Raw genomic sequence first — 16,234 nt, 5'->3', positions numbered from 1 at the left:
AAGAAGAAAAGAGAGAGGACCCAAATAAACAAAATAAGAAATGAAAGAGGAGAAATAACAACCAATACTGCAGAAATACAAACAACCATAAGAGAATACTATGAACAATTATGTGCCAACAAATTGGACAACCTAGAATAAATGGACAAGTTTCTAGAAACATACAGTCCACAAAGCTGAGTCAAGAAGAAATAGATAATTTGAATGACCCATCACTAGAAGTGAAATAGAATCTGTAATTAAAGAAAAAAAAAAAACTGCCTGCAAACAATAGTCCAGGACCAAATGGTTTCAAGGGAGAATTCTACAAACATACACAGAAGAATTTATACCAATCCTTCTCAAGCTCTTCCAAAAGATTGAAGAGAAGGGAACACTTCCAAAGTCATTCTCTGAAGCCACCATCACACTGATCCCAAAACCAGACAACAGGACTACCAAAAAAGAAAATTACAGGCCAATATCCTTGATCAATATACTGTAAAGATCCCCAACGAAATATTAGCAACCCAAATCCAACACATAAAAAGGATCATACACCCTGATCGAGTTGGAGTCATCCCAGAGTCACAAGAATGATGCAACATATACAAAACAATTAATGTGATACACCATATTAAGGAAAGAAAAGACAAAAATCACATGATCATCTCAATAGATGTGGAAAAATCATTTGATAAAATTCAACATCCATTCATGATAAAAAAAAACTCTACCAAAATGGGTATAGAGGGAACATATCCCAACATAATAAAAGCTATTTATGACAAACCCACAGCCAACATAATACTCAATGGTGAAAAGCTGAAAGCCTTCCCACTAAAATCTGGAAAAGGACAAGGATGCCAACTCTCACCACTTCTATTCAACATAGTATTGTAAGTCCTAACCACAGCAGTCAGACAAGAAAAAATTAAATAAAAGGTATCCAAATTGGAAAGGAAAAGGTAAAATTGTCATTATATGCAGGTGACATAATACTCTGCATAGAAAACACAAAACTCCACAAAATAAATAGTAGAATTAATAAACAAATTCAGCAAGGTAGCAAGATACAATATTAATGTACAGAAATCTGTTGCATATCTACATTAACAATGAAATATCAGAAAGAGAAAGTAAAAAGAAAAAAAATCCCCTTTAAAATTGCATCACAAAAGTACCTGGGAATAAACCTAACCAATGAGATGAAAGAGTTATATGCTGAGAACTATAAAGCATTGATAAAGGAAACTGAAGATGATTCAAAGAAATGGAAAGATATCCCATCTTGGATTGGAAGAACTAATATTGTTAAAATGGCCATATTACTCAAAGCAATCTACAGATTCAATGCTATCCCTACCAAATTATCCATGACATTTTTCACAAAACTAGAGCAAATAATCCTAAAATTTATATGGGAGCAGAAAAGACCAAGAATTGCAATAGCAATCCTGAGGAAAAAGAATAAAGCTGTAGGCATAACCTCCCATACTTCAGATAATACTACAAACCTACAGTAATCAAAATAGCATCATATAGGCACAAAAACAGACATATGGATCAATGGAAGAGAATAGAAAGAGCAGAAATAAACCCACACACCCACAGCTAATTAATCTTCAACAAAGGAGGCAAGAATATACAATGGAGAAAAGACAGTCTCTTCAACAAGTAGTGTTGGGCAAGCTGGACAGCCTCATGTAAATCAATGAAGTTAGAACACTCCCTCACAGCACACATAAAAATAAACACAAAATAGTTTAAAGATTTAAATATGAAATGATGCCATAAAACTCCTGGAAGAGAACATAAGCAAAACATTCTCTGACATAAGTTATTGCAATGTTTTCTTAGGTCAGTCTCCCAAGGCAATAGAAATAAAAGCAAAAATAAACAAATATGTCCTAATCAAACATAAGCATTTGCACAGCAAAAGAAACCATAAACAGAACAAAAAGACAACCTGTGGACTGGGAGAAAATAGTTGCCAAAGATATGACCAACAGGGCTTAATTTCCAAAATATATAAACAGCTCATGCAGCTCAATAACAAAAAACAAATAGCTCAATCAAAAAATGGGCCGAAGACCTAAATAGAAATTTCTGCAAAGAAGACATGCAGATGGCCAATAGGCATATGAAAAGATGCTCAACACTGCTAATTATGAAAGAAATGCAAAGCAAAATACAATGAAGTATCACCTCACATTGGTCAGAATAGCCATCATCATAAAGTCTACAAATAATAAACTCTGGAGAAGGTATGGAGAAGTTGGAACCCTGTACACTGTTGGTGGGAATGTAAATTAGTGCAGCCACTATGGAGAACCGTATGGAGGTTCCTTAAAAAACTAAAAATAGAGCTACCATATGATCCAGCAATCCCATTCCTAGGCATATATATCTGGAGAAACTCTAACTGGAAAAAATACATGCACCCCAATGGTTATAGCAGCACTATTTACAATAGCTAAGGCAAGGAAACAACCAAAATGTCCATCGACAGATGAATGGATAAAGAAGATGCAGTGTATATATACAATGGAATATTACTCAGCTATAAAAAAAGAGTGAGACCAGTTGCCACCCGCCATGGCCGCTGATGCTGAGGGGACCTCCCCGCGGCCACCGCCTCTGGCCACCGCCATCGTTGCCTCGGGCTTCAGGACTAGCGTCGTTCTCAAACACCTGGCCGAAAAGTGGTTCCCGGGCGAGCAGGAGAGAGCCCGGGTGGCCAGGCGTCTTGGGGATCTGCTGCACCAGGGGTGCTACGGGGAGGCCCTGGCCGCCGCCTGCGAGGAGCTGCGAACAGAGCCCAGTGACTTGACTCTGAAAATTTACAGAGCTGAATCATATGCTGGTCTGCGAGAGTTTAAAACAGCCATAGAAGATTTAAATGCAGTTCTCTTTCAACTGCAAAATTGGCCTGAGGTCTACTTCAGGAAAGGAAAAGTCCTCCATGATGCTGGTTTTTTAGGTGATGCCTTACAACTGTTTCTTCAATGCTTAATGCTTGATGAAGATTTTGCACCTGCAAAACTAGAAGTAGACAAGATTTTATGTGATTTATTATCACCTGAAAGCTTAAAAGAAGGCCTGAAGGACTCTTCCTGTATTTCATTACCATGTATTAAAAACAAACCTTTTGGTTTTCCTTCAGTAATAGAAGAGTCTCATTGTGCCAGTGAGCTTAGCCCAGAGCAGAATGAAGAAGCAGCAGAGGTCACTTCAGAGACTGTCAAAGGAAACCTAAACCATGCTCGGTCAGCACAGGCTATAAATTCAACAGACATGCCTGCCAGAGAGGATTGTTTAAAATGAGTGTCCTCAGAACCTTCACTCTCTGCTCAAGAGAAAGGTGTTCTGCTGAAAAGAAAGCTGTCTCTCTTAGACCAGGATGTGATTGTAAATGAAGATGGAAGAAATAAGCTGAAAAGACAGGGAGAAACTCCCAGTGAAGTCTGTATACACCATATTAACAAATTGAAGGAGAAAAACCATATGATCATCTCAATAGATGCAGAGAAAGCTTTCGACAAAATTCAACACCCATTTATGATAAAAGCCCTGCAGAAAGTAGGCATAGAGGGAACGTTCCTCAACATAATAAAGGCCATATATGACAAACCCACAGCCAACATTGTCTTCAATGGTGAAAAACTGAAACCATTTCCACTAAGATCAGGAACACGACAAGGTTGCCCACTCTCACCACTATTATTCAACATAGTTTTGGAAGTGTTAGCCACAGCAATCAGAGAAGAAAAAGAAATAAAAGGAATCCAAATCAGAAAAGAAGAAGTAAAGCTGTCACTGTTTGCAGATGACATGATACTATACATAGAGAATCCTAAAGCTGCTACCAGAAAACTACTAGAGCTAACCAATGAATTTGATAAAGTAGCAGGATACAAAATTAATGCACAGAAACCTCTGGCATTTCTATACACTAATGATGAAAAATCTGAAAGTGAAATTAAGAAAACACTCCCATTTACCATTGCAACAAAAAGAATAAAATATCTAGGAATAAACCTACCTAAGGAGACAAAAGACCTGTATGCAGAAATTTATAAGACACTAATGAAAGAAATTAAAGATGATACAAATAGATGGAGAGATATACCATGTTCTTGGATTGGAAGAATCAACATTGTGAAAATGACTCTACTACCCAAAGCAATCTACAGATTCAATGTAATCCCTATCAAACTACCAATGGCATTTTTCACAGAACTAGAACAAAAAATTTCACAATCTGTATGGAGACACAAAAGACCCCGAATAGCCAAAGCAATCTTGAGAACGAAAAATGGAGCTGGAGGAATCAGGCTCCCTGACTTCAGACTATACTACAAAGCTACAGTAATCAAGACAGTATGGTACTGGCACAAAAACAGAAATATACATCAATGGAACAGGATAGAAAGCCCAGAGATAAACCCACACACATATGGTCACCTTATCTTTGATAAAGGAAGCAAGCATATACAGTGGAGAAAAGACAGCCTCTTCAATAAGTGGTGCTGGGAAAACTGGACAGGTACATGTAAAAGTATGAAATTAGAACACTCCCTAACACCATACAAAAAATAAACTCAAAATGGATTAAAGGCTTAAGTGTAAGGCCAGACACTATCAAACTCTTAGAGGAAAACATAGGCAGAACACTCTATGACATAAATCACAGCAAGATCCTTTTTGACCCAGCTCCTAGAGAAATGGAAAGAAAAAGAAAAATAAACAAATGGGACCTAATGAAACTTAAAAGCTTTTGCACAGCAAAGGAAACCATAAACAAGACCAAAAGACAACCCTTAGAATGGGAGAAAATATTTGCAAATGAAGCAACTGAGAAAGGATTAATCTCCAAAATTTACAAGCAGCTCGTGCAGCTCAATATCAAAAAAAACAAACAACCCAATCAAAAATGGGCAGAAGACCTAAATAGACATTTCTCCAAAGAAGATATGCAGATTGCCAACAAACACGTGAAAGAATGCTCAACATCTTTAATCATTAGAGAAATGCAAATCAAAACTACAATGAGATATCATCTCACACTGGTCGTAATGGCCATCATCAAAAAATCTACAAACAATAAATGCTGGAGAGGGTGTGGAGAAAAGGGAACCCTCTTGCACTGTTTGTGGGACTGTAAATTGATACAACCACTATGGAGAGCAGTATGGAGGTTCCTTAAAAAACTAAAAATAGAACTACCATACGACCCAGCAATCCCACTACTTGGCATATACCCTGAGAAAACCATAATTCAGAAAGAGTCATGTACCAAAATGTTCATTGCAGCTCTGTTTCCTATAGCCAGGACATGGAAGCAATCTAAGTGTCCATCATTGGATGAATGGATAAAGAAGATGTGGCACATATATACAATGGAATATTACTCAGCCATAAAAAGAAATGAAATGGAGTTATTTGTAGTGAGGTGGATGGAGTTAGAGTCTGTCATACAGAGTGAAGTAAGTCAGAAAGAGAAAAATACAGTATGCTAACACATATATATGGAATCTAAGGGGAAAAAAAAAAAAGTCATGAAGAACCTAGTGCCAAGATGGGAATAAAGACACAGACCTACTAGAGAATGGACTTGAGGATATGGGGAGGGGGAAGGGTAAGCTGTGACAAACTGAGAGAGTGGCATGGATATATATACACTACCAAACGTAAAATAGATAGCTAGTGGGAAGCAGCCACATAGCACAGAGAGATCAGCTCGGTGCTTTGTGACCACCTAGAGGGGTGGGATAGGGAGGGTGGGAGGGAGGGAGATGCAAGAGGGAAGAGATATGGGAACATATGTATATGTATAACTGATTCACTTTGTTATAAAGCAGAAACTAACACACCAGTGTAAAGCAATTATACTCCAATAAAGATGTTTACAAAAAAAAAAAAAAAAAGAAATAACACCATTTGCCACAACATGGATGGACTTAGAGATTATCATATTAAGTGAAGTATGTCAGAAAGAGAAAGATAAATATCATGTAATATCACTAATATGTGGAATCCAAAAAAATGGTAACAAACAAATGAGATTATTTACAAAACAGACTCACAGATATAGAAAGCAAACTTACATTTACCAAAGGGGAAAGGTGAGGAGGGACAAATTAGGAGTTTGGGATTAGCAGATACAAACAACTATACATAAAATAGATAAACAACAAGGTCCTACTGTACAGCACAGGGAACTACATTCAATATCTTATAATAAACTATAATGGAAAAGACTCTGAAAAAAATTAAAAATAAACTTTAACTGGAATTTGTTAAATCACTACATTGTTCCATTTTAACTTTCTCTCCATTCTTCTCCTTCTAATCATGTTAGAGTGGCCATGGACAATTTGGTTCTGTTTGGTCTTAACATATAAATGAATGAGTAGAACTCAGAATTTATGTGTGAATTTGGGTGAAAAAAAGTACATCTTTATGTACAATGACTTAGTATTTCCTTTACTTATGAATGAAAGCATTAAACCACAGTAAATTAACAATATCTGTGACTAGTTTTTTCTCATTGACATTACATATATATTGTATCATCATAGAGTCATAATAGCTAACTCTGCATATCCTTTGCTTATCACTATTTGAAATCATAGGGATTAAATCCTTTAATTGTAATGTAATAATAAAGACACACCTATATTAATGTATTACAACTTTATTATTTATATATGGATTTCAATATAAATGATTTAGTTTTTAATATTAGTATATTATTTTATGCACTTATTATTCTGAAAAATCCACAGGCTTCAGATTGCCAAAGAGGTCAGTGGTAACAAAAAGATTGAAAATACTTAGGCAAAGAGGAAATTTTGTAGTGAATACATGTAGGTTGGGTTTAGAGGGCTATATTTATGTGTTTCACAGTAGCTTCTATGTACAATTAAGTTATAGCACCTTGCCCCGGAGTAGGAATGGCTTCTAAGAATACTCCAGCTACCTGTTCTGCTGACTCATTCGTAGTTGAAGGTGTAGGGCAAGTGGTCAAATCACAAGATGAACATGCCTCATAGCACCTGTCCTTAGAAACTTGTGAATAGTGGAGAAGAAATAAGTTTTGAAAAGTATGGAGGCAGATGCTAATCTGTGAAAACTTCTAATCTGAGATTTATAAAACTGTATGCCCAGGATTCAGGTGTCTTGGAGTCTAATTAAAATAGAAATTTGCTCCCATCGAAATATACTTGAAAATGAAGTATCTGTAATTATAGACATATTTTTATTTCTTTCATAGTGAAATTAACCAAAGTAATATAAATTGTAATTATTTTATAGAGAGAGCAAAATTCTGTAGCAGTAACACAAATAGTGAGTGTGTTTGAGTGTTAAGATACATGTGTTTCATGCAAATGGTGTTAGATTTCACATCTGCTGAATCTTGACCTGAGGAATGCTAGGATTCTACCTGTGTGGCAAAATAGCCTGAAGAAACAAGTGTTACTGTGAGAAATTTCTATGCCTCTTCATCAATTAGTCAATACAGTCAATGTTTCTGGTACAAGAGTAATTTGATTACACAATTATGTAGCTCAGAATGACAGAGTGCCAAGTTTAAAACACATTTGGATTATTCCTGTGCATGTGTTAATTTTAGACTAATTTTAATTATTATTTTCAGATTTATTAATCATACCAAATTCATCTACACTAAAAAAAAAAAAAGAATCTTAATGGAAGCTAGATGTGTGAAGGGAAAGAAAGAAGACTGGCAGAAATGACACAAGAAACCAATGACATATTTTGTAGTTACTGAAAAGAATAGAGTAGTTATATATGAACAGATAGGAATTGTGTACAGTCATATAGCTAGGTAAAATATATCAGTTAAAAAAAAAAATCAGTGTGAAGAATATGCTACAATTTGTTTGAAAAAAGAAGCACATGCACAAATGTATGTAAATGCATGGACTATCTCAGATACAACAGATGGTTATGAGTTAATGGTGTGACTTCTGAGAACAGTAAAAGGGTACTTGGGTACAGGAGAGGGACACAGATTATTTTTTTTCACTTATACCAATGTGTATCTTTTGAATTTTGCAACTTTCCAAAAGGTTGGCTATTTAATAAATACATGTGTAAGTAAATTTTTATTAAAATATAGTTCAAAATGAGTCAAAATACAAAATGTATCTGTATGGTAATTATGAGACCATCTATCAAAAATAACCATAAACAGATTAGCAAAACCATATCAGGCAAACCATATTAGCAATATCAATATTAATGGGAAAGTTAGTAATTCAGGTAGACAAATTAGATAAAAAGGATTATATCCTTTTGATTAAAACTTCTCTACAGAGTGAAACTGTTTTGTCATAAAAGTTTATACAATTGAATATGTAGCATCCAAATGCATGAAAATATTGCCCAAACCCCAATTTTACTGGAAAACTTTGACTTACTTCTGTTAGACTTAACAAACTAAAAAAAGAAAAAGTAAAAAATGAGTGATGGAATATTATCTTTAATAATAATGTTGCTTTAATAGTTTTATATAAAATGTTGTACCCTACAGAGAATATATACTGTTTTTTAATGTCTGTAAATGTTTTTAAAAATTGAGATAACAATGAATATCTTATGGAGATCATATTATCTGACTTCCACTAGATGATTCTAGAAAGTAATAACGAAATAAACCAAAATAATCAAACTACTTGGAAACCAAAAGCACTATCCTTAATAACTTTTGGGTCAAAGAGAGATGAAAGCTGCAATTACAGGCTTTAAAGAAAGACAATGAAAATAACAAGACTATATTTCAAAGCATATGAGATGCAACTAAAGGTAAAATCAGATGAAAAAGAGGAGCAATAAACATTTTCATTATAAAACAAGAAACAATTACTAATGAATTTCACATTTAATTAAATAAGTGAGAAGAAAAACAACAACAATATCCCTATTTCTAAAGACTATAACTAAAAATATAGGTGGGGGGAGAATGCTTTAAAAATAGGAGGAAGAGTAAAAACAAAATTAACAAATTGGAAAATACAAACACTTAAGAATTGATGAAGAAATATTGGCACTGGTTATTTGCAAAGATCAGTATAGTAGACAGTCTTCTGACAAGGCTAGCTAGAAAACACTATATAGAATGAATAATTACAAATGTCATATAACCACAGAGACCTGTACTTTGAGATGATGTGAAAATTGGATTATTTTTTAAGATGAAAGACACTTGAAATTTTCTAAATTTGAAGGAAAGAGGACAGTAGATAGAACTGTATTGAGGAAATACAAGAAGGGAAATCAATAGAGCAAGGTCTCCAAGAAAGCCATAGCCCAGGTTAAGAAATAAGCTATAAAAAGGAAGGACAACTCTTTTATTACAGCAGTTAAAAAGAAAAAGTAGGTGGGTGCAGACTCAGGAAAATTGGTAGGTGGCAGGTACATGGAGGGAAGTTAAAGGAGTTGAGTGTTAAGAGAGTTTCTCTTTTATTTGTGAAGTAGGTTAACAGGTCATTTGCAGAGAATGAGGGGGAAGAGAATAGAGGTAGAGGTTAAAAATAGCTACTGTGAAGTTTGGATGGAGGGCTCCCTATGGAAACACCACCTAACTGCTGGGAGAATTAGGAGAAGCAGGAGACAGCACTTCTATGTTGTGTGAGAGCCCCCACGCCCCACCCACACACACACCGGGCCTTTGTTTTGCCAGCTTGTCCCCGTAAGTTCCCCTGAAAGGCAGGAACTCTGCAAAGTCAGCAAGATGAGCTTGCTGAGTTCCTGTAATACCCTGCTTGGGGAAGGCTGTCTAATTTCCACCCAGATGGCAGGGTAACGCTCCTTCGTTTCAGATTCCATTTGGTGCAAGTGACTGGGGGTCTTTGAGTGGCACTGCCTGGCAAGAGCCTATTAGGGTGAGGTGAGAGGGTACAACTTATAAAATACCTAGGAATTTACCTAACAATAAATATATAAGCCTCATATGAACATTGGTCCACACATAAATTGTAGGACAGCAGACTGAAAAAAAGCAGAAGACTTGGAGGTTACTACTAAGTGAGAGAATTTAATACTGTGTTGATGTCAATCCTCTCCAAACTAAGTTCTTAATTTGTATTATTGTTATTTACAATCCCAATGGGACTTTTCTATTTTTCAATATCATAACAAGGATTCAAAAATACATGAGAAGAACAATCTCAGAAAGAAGCATAATAAAGGTAAAGTTACATCTTCAGAAGTTAAAATATAATTAAACCACAATAATTAAGAGAAGGCTACACTGTTGCTAGAAGAGAAAAATAGTTCACATAAAACTTAGAAACCTAGAGACAGACCCAACAGAATAAAAGAAGTGTATATGTATATGTATGTGTGTGCATATATAATTAAATATTCTATAAAGTTGGCTTTTTCAAATTAGAGAATATATATATATATATATATATATATATATATATATATATATATATCCTTCATATTTCAGATAAGTATATATATATACATAATTCAACTACTTATATTGGGAAAATTGCTTCAGAAACAAAATAAAGTTAAAATTTCTACTTTACAACATGCGTCAAAATGAAACCAAAGTGGAAATATTTAAATATGAAATTTTAAATAATTTAAGAAATTAAATGTATATGCATTAAGTCCACAAGAATAATATAGAGTAAATGGATGATATTAGGAAAACACTAAAGGCAGGAACCATAAAAATGATATTTTAATAAATAAAATATAAAACTTTGTAAAAGGAATGTCTCAAAAAAAACCCACAAAGTAAAATCGTCCTTTAGAAGAATTTGCAACATAAAGAAATCATTACAATTATGTAATATCTTCAATATACAAAGAGTCCAAAAAAGATAAGTTAGTGTTTCTATTTATATAACATTATTGAAATGGCAAAACTATAGAGATGGAGAACAGATTAGTGGTGTCTAGGGTTCAGGAATGTAGGAGAGAGAGGGGTGGGTGTGACTATAAAGAGATAACAAAAGAGAAATCTTTGTTTTGATGAAATAGCTCTGTACCTTGATTGTAATGATATTTACCCAAAATGATAAAAATGGTATATAACTGCAAACACATATTGTGCTAATGTCAATTTCCTGGTTTTGATATTGTGTTATAGTTATGTAAGATGTAAATATTGGGAAAACAAGGTAAAGTTTACATGAGAACTCTGCATTATTTTTGCAGCTTCTCAGGAATCTATAATTATCTCAAAACAAAAACTTTAAAAAGTAAATTACAAAGAAAAATATGAAGAAAATGGTCAAGATTTTGAAAACAACCATTTCATACACACATTCGTATGGAAATACACACACAAGAAATAAAAATGCCCAATAATCACGTTTTATTCATCAGTAATCAAGCCTAATGGAAACAGCAATGGTAACCTTTTGTTTCTTAATTTATTAAGTTGTCAAAGAAAAAATAGCTTTTGATGTGAGAAAGTGGAAATTCTTACACTCTACTACTAGAAGTTTAAATTCTGAGAAATTAAACATCAGATATAAAAAGTCTAAAATTGCATATCTTTAATCCCAGAAATTCCTTTTATTGTCATTTAGCATAAGTAAGTAATAAAGGTGTCTTCATACATGTAATCTCAAGGTTATCTGTTAAAACGTAATTTATAAAAGTTTAAAATTAACAAAAACTCAAATGTGCAATAAGAAAATTGGTGAAACGAAACACGCATTAGCGTGATAATGTATAATGATAACATATATGCATGTGTGTATTTATATCTGAAAATTCATATATCAAAAGTTATCCTGTGATAAAATAATTAATATTTTGTATTTTCTTCATTATATCAATTCTCATCTTGTTTCCAGACTTTCTTACATGCATATATTCTTTTTAATAGAGGTATTTATTATCTTAATAATAATTTAATTAGAAAAATAAGTAATCTGCTTTAGCTTCAAATGCATTTAAAACTTAAAGAGAATATATCCACATCAAGTGGATGTATTTTCAAAAGATCCTATTTTCAAAATGCATCCATGGATCTCTGTTCCACAAGCTAAAATAACTTGACTTCGTGTACATCAACAAAATATGTAGCAATTTTATACTGATCAATGCATGAATGTGACATTAGACATTATCATTTATTTTAATCTTCAGTGCCTACTCCAAAGATTTGTTAGCTTTTTACGTATATAATTTAGCTGAACTAATGTGTCTTTCTAGGAAGAAAGTGAAACCTTTCCTTCCTTCTTGTCTGAAACAACATCGTCAATCTAGTTAATGGTGAATAAGAATATTAGAGACATGAGTGACAACTGATGTGAAAAACTTAGGTTCCTGCTGGCAATTACCCATCAAGAGCAGGTTGACTGACTGCCAGAGTTAAAACACATGCAAACTGTCAGCTATCATATTAAGGCAAATGTCCCCGAACCTCGGTGCAGCATCAGGTAGAAATTCCGTTTCCTCTGCTGGGAACCTGCCTTCGATGCCACACATTGATAATCTTCTCTCATCAAGCCAGGTCCACACATTCAAAGACGTCCATCATTCCCGCAGTCAAATATATGTCCTGTCATATACATTCAATGGCTCTCATGATAAGTTGGACGAGAAGTGACATGTTGCGCATCATTGAATAGAAGGGCATATAGTATACAATTCCTGCTGTCATAATTTTTCATTCTTTTTCTATATCTAGGTGAGCAGCTTAACCTTGATGTTTCCTAAGTTCAAGTATTATGGCCAATTAAAAGACAAGACAAATGTAGAAAATATTTTAATAAGTTGCATATAAAGCATAACTATGATGATATAGTAGGTAATCAAATAATAAATTTAGTTTGATTTTGAATTTTGAAAACAAGTGTATCAGGATTCAATAAGAAAATCAAAATGGGAAGCACTGTGACATTCAACTTCAAATTCTGCCTAAATGCCAAAGACACCCTAAGGACTGAACACTGTGCTGATGTGTTTACAGGTCGTATCTCTTTCAGTGTGAGAATATGCTTCTTATTACACAAATGAAATATCTATAAATCAACATTATGTTAAAAAAAGCATTCACTGAAATCTGGCTTTGAGCCAAATCCTGGGCTAGAGAAAACAAACTGATTCACCTGTGGCAGATAGGGCATTCTAAAATTAACCAAGGTTTGGCCATAATGAGCAGAAGCACAGACATTTCCTTCACGTCAGATCTTTCCTGACATTTCTATCAATGGAGTTTGGTTGGTATGGTCTCACTAACTTCTCCAGCTAAAACTTCCTTTCCCCTCTATCTCAGGGACATGAGAAAGGAGAAAGCACACTCTTGGCCCCTCTCTGCAGCTTCCCTACAATTGTTTTATAATCTTTCATTAAAAAAAGAAGAAAGAGAGAAAATAACTTCTCCCCCTTGACACTATTCAGTTATTATCTCTGCAGCTGTTACCTGCAAAATTCCACATTTAAGATCTCCTTTGAGACCGTATCTATGACTTAAACCTATGTGTTTGTGGCCCATCCAACATGCTGGCCTCAGAGATCCTTTACCCTTCCCTCAGAAACTTTTATCCTCTCCTCCCTATAGCACCCACACCTGTAGCAACAGCATAAATTTTGCCATCTTTTGGTTTTCTCTCCATTTCAAAAATCTTCAATTTTAACATATAATTCTGACTACTCTTACCCACCTTACCACATTTCTAACTCCCTAGCTCTTACCCATCCTGTGCTTTGAGACTCATGGAGAACACCATTCTTTTTTTGGTCCCTTTATTTTTCTTTCCTTTTATTGTTTTCATAAACTTGGATCATTCTAATTATACATTCAAAGTTTTCCCATTTCTTCATACTACTACATGTCATCTTATTTTCTTTCAATTTACTCTTTTTCCTTAAAGAAATTTGAGAGGGAAAGTAGTGAAGAGGGAAAAAACATGGATAAGTATGGAAAAGATGATGGTGTGAAAAAAAGTTGAAACCTGTTTTAGAGAGTAGAACGTGAAAATGTTTCATAGAGCTAAGGGACTGGTGGTCTAGATAAGAAAGTGAGCAGAAAAGGAAAATGAAAGGCAGCTACACTTGGAAGAAAGCAACTCCAGCCTTTATTGATTTATTAAACAAGTGGTTATTGACTACCTAATAATATGAAAACTGTATCTAGACACTTGGAAACATCAGTGAACAAACCAAAAACTATGCCCACATGTACTATACATTCTAGTGCAAAGAGAAAGACAGAAGACAATAGACATAATAAGTAAGCAAATTATATAGTATGTTAACAGGCAATATATATATTTTATAAAAGAAATGTAGAAGAGTCAGGCATGTAGAGCAACAAATATATTTATTCTGGATTTCCTAGACAACAGGGAAGCTTGGAATAGACTCTTCCTACTCTCCTTGCAGAGGGACTATATCTGAATCCAATTTATCATCAGATCTTTCTTTACCTGATAAGAAGGGTCTACAATTCCCAAAGGTCCCAAAGTCACCAGTGAGAAGCTGGCTTTCTCAGACAACTCCTGTAGAGCAGGCTTCAAGACATGTCTGCCTGACATCCCAATAATATGCATATCCCCCACCTCATCCTGCCGTGTGACTCAGTTGTTTTCATATTTGTCCTAAAAAGGGAGAGAAAGAGGGATACGGGAATCTGCCCTGGATTATAAACCCATACTTCATGTGCTGCATAAAACCCTGGCATGCCTATGTCTGTAGAAAATGAAGGCTTTGTGGAACAATTGCTTTCTCTTCTTGTTGACCCCAGGTTTATAAGATTTCCAAACAATACTAACTTCTTAACTCATGTAATATGGCTTGTCCCAAGCCTTAGTGCATGACAGATGGCAACTACAAAGGGATTTTTCTTGCACAACAAATCCTTATCTCTTCTCTTCATACAGTTTTGAGACTTAATTAACATAATCCTTCTTATTTAATTTATAATATAAAATTATTATGAAGTGTTTTATTAATATAAGAAAAGTATTTAAAATGTGTGTCCATGAAGAAAACAAAACTTATCAGATATTTTAACAGATAATACAAGGAATTACAAAAGCAGATTCTGAAGAAATAAAAAAAGGAAAAAGGGATAGTGAATTTGCAGAGCTAATAATTGCAGGAAGTAGCTTCTACCCATAGGGTTGGGAGGACAAAAGGAAAAGACTGAGATTATCAGATTCTAGAAGCTGAGAGAAGTGTTCCACGGAATTGGGACTCTGATCCTTTAGGACGGTCACTGCAGATCAACAGCTGGTACCTCAGCATCTTGGAGGAGAGTTTATACTGAGCTACCCAGACCTCCATGGGGAGGGCACTTCTCTTTTCCTAATTTTTTAAATGTTATTTGTCCTCTCAGACATATTTCTTTTTTCCTTTGTAGTTTCTTCTGTTGTGATTTTAAATAACCTACCTCACTCAAAGCTTATACAAATGTTCATAAGATATTCTGTTAACATTTTTACAGTTTCAATCTCTTTCACCTTTCACTCTTTAACATATCTAGAATTTATAGCGGGGGTTAGATTGAATTAGAGGTACAACTATGTTTTCACAAATAGGCACCAATTTTTAATACCATCTGATAAATAATCTTTACTGATTCAAACTGCCACTTTATTATATTTTAATTTTGTCTATATTATTTGAATTGTGGTAAAATATGCATAACATAAAATTTACCATCTCAACCATTTTTAAGTGTGCATCAGTGGTATTATGTACATTCATAATGTTGTACAACCATCACACCCTCATACATAACACTTTTCATCTTGTCAAATTGAAATTCAGTACTCACTAAACAATGGCTCCCCATTTCCCCTTTGCTCAGCCCCTGGAAATCACCACTTTGTTTTCTGTCTCTATAATTTTGACTATTCTCACTACCTCATGTAAGTGGAATTATAGTATTTGTTTCTTTTTGTGACTAGCTTATTTTACGTAACATATCTTAAAGGTTCATCCATCTTGTCACATTTGTCAGAATTTCCTTCCTTTTTAAGGCTGAATAATATTCTATTGTATGTACACACCATGTTTTGATTATCCCCTCATTTATCAACAGACACAGGTTGCTTCTACTTTTTGGCTACTTCAAATAATGCTGCTATAAACATGGTTGTACAAATATCTCTTTGAGACTCTGTTTTCAATTATTTTGGATATATACCCAGAAGTGGAACTGCTGGATTATATTGCAATTTTACTTTTAATTTTTTTGAGGAACCACCATACTGTCTTCTATAGTGGATTTACCATTTTATAT

This window comes from Eschrichtius robustus, chromosome 15 (assembly GCF_028021215.1).
Source record: "Eschrichtius robustus isolate mEscRob2 chromosome 15, mEscRob2.pri, whole genome shotgun sequence".
Taxonomy (NCBI): Eukaryota; Metazoa; Chordata; class Mammalia; order Artiodactyla; family Eschrichtiidae; genus Eschrichtius; species Eschrichtius robustus.
This window is presented reverse-complemented; position numbering follows the sequence as displayed.